This window comes from Capricornis sumatraensis, chromosome 6 (assembly GCF_032405125.1).
Source record: "Capricornis sumatraensis isolate serow.1 chromosome 6, serow.2, whole genome shotgun sequence".
Classification (NCBI taxonomy): domain Eukaryota; kingdom Metazoa; phylum Chordata; class Mammalia; order Artiodactyla; family Bovidae; genus Capricornis; species Capricornis sumatraensis.
In genome coordinates, this window is record NC_091074.1 from 84,724,971 (window position 1) to 84,727,348 (window position 2,378).

Sequence of the window (2,378 nt, forward strand, 5' to 3'; positions counted from 1 at the left end):
ATACCTCCAGGGAGCTCTGTTGGCCCATCTGAAGTTCTGCCTAGGAGGAGATCTGGGTTTGTTTTCCAAGCCGAACCAAAGACCAGATTGAGACAGTGTCCTCCGCCATCCCAAGTCAGCACTGCCACTAACCCCTAATTCCACCTTGGGAAAGGCAGCTCCATCTTACTTGGTCAGGTCTAGCCCTTCAGAGACATACACACAGTAAGTGGATCAGAAGTGGGTCAGCTTCCTTTTTCTAAGCCTGTTGTTCCACTTCTGTCTTGCCTCACAATGCCCTGGATGACTCAGGAGCTCATTGGGCAAGAGTCTGGAATTCCTTTGAGAATCTCTAGGGTCATATTGGGCTGCGCTTAGATCTTGGTCTCCTCTGCTGCTGTCATAGGCTATAGGCTCATCCTCCAGGTTGGTGCAGTTCATCTTGACATCCCAGGAGCTATCCCTGAATGTACCTTCCAGTGGAGCTCACCATTGCTGTGGAAATAAAATAGAATGAAGAGTTATTTGAAAGTGGGTTGTTGTTATTCAGTCGCTAAGTCGTGTCCGACTCTTTGCAATCCCATGGATCTCCCTGTCTCTCACTATCTCCTGGAGTTTGCCCAAGTTCATGTTCATTGAATAGGTATTGGTGTCCAACCAACTCATTCTCTGCTGCCCTCTTCTTTTGCCTTGGTCTTCCCAAACTTCATTTGGAAGTTTTAAAGTTTACAGTTGGTTTTAAAAGACTGATAATATGAAGTAATGGTGAGAAACAACTGGGACTCTCATACATTGCTAGTGGGTGTGGTAAATTGGTACAATTTGGAAAAAAAATCTATGATCATACCTACCAAAGCTAATCACATGTAGGAGCAGTTTACTTCTGGCTGTAAACCCAAATAGAAATGAGTGTTTTTGTCCACCAAAAGTAATTTACAAGAATATTTTACTATTCATAATAGTCATCAGTCAGTTCAGTTCAGTCACTCAGTCGTGCCCGACTATTTGCGACCCCATGAATCGCAGCACACCAGGCGTCCCTGTCCATCACCATCTCCCGAAGTTCACTCAAACTCACATCCATCAAGTCAGTGATGCCATCCAGCCATCTCATCCTCTGTTGTTCCCTTCTCCTCCTCCCCACAATCCCTCCCAGCATCAGAGTCTTTTCCAATGAGTCAACTCTTCACATGAGGTGGCCAAAGTACTGGAGTTTCAGCTTTAGCATCATTCCATCCAAAGAACACTCAGGGCTGATCTCCTTTAGAATGGACTGGTTGGATCTCCTTGCAGTCCAAGGGACTCTCAAGAGTCTTCTCCACACAGTTCAAAAGCATTAATTCTTCAGTGCTCAGCTTTCTTCACAGTCCAACTCTCACATCAATACATGACCACTGGAAAAACCATAGCCTTGACTAGATCGACCTTTGTTGGCAAAGTAATGTCTCTGCTTTTCAATATGCTATCTAGGTTGGTCATAACTTTTCTTCCAAGGAGTAAGTGTCTTTTAATTTCATGGCTGCAGTCACCATCTTCAGTGATTTTGGAGCCCCAAAAAATAAAGTCTGACACTTTCCACTGTTTCCCCACCTATTTCCCTTGAAGATGGGACCAGATGCCTAATTATAAAAGTTGAAAGTAGTTCAAATGTCAATCAATAGTAAAATAGATTAACAGGATTCCCATGACTTCTTGAGGTTCGATAGTTTGCCATAATGGTTCACTGAACATAAACACTATTACTGGTTTATTATAAGGGATATTAGGGACCTCCAGGAGGCTCAGTGGTAAAAAATCTTCCTGCCAATGCAGGAGCTGTGGGTTTGATCCCAGAGTCAGGAAGATTCCATGGAGGAGGAAATGGCAACCTAGTCTCCAATATCCTTGCCTGGAAAATTCCATTGACAGAGGAGCCTGGTAAGCTACACTCCATGGGGTCACAAAGGCTTGGACATGACTGAGCATACACACATAAAGAATATTAAAAAGGATACAAATAAACAGATGAAAAGGTACATGAGATCTGGAAGGATCCTGAGGCATGGGAACTTCTGCCCCCATAGAGTTGGGGGTGTTCCACCTCATGGCACGTGGATATGTTGACCAACTTGAAAGCTCTCCAGATCCTATGGTTTACAGTTTATATGGAGGTCCCATTATGTAGGCATGATTGATTAAATTGTTAGCCCTTGATAATTAACTCAGTCCCCAGTCCCTCCCTCCTTCCTGACAATTAGGAGACTGGGATTGAAAGTTTCAACATTCTAATTACAAGGTTGATTTCTCTGGTAAACAGCCCCCATCCTAAAGTTCTCCAGGGGCCCTTCTTTAATTTTTTAAAAAAATATTTTTATTTCTTTTCGGCTGTGCTGGATCTTCGTTGCTGTGCAGACTTTTCT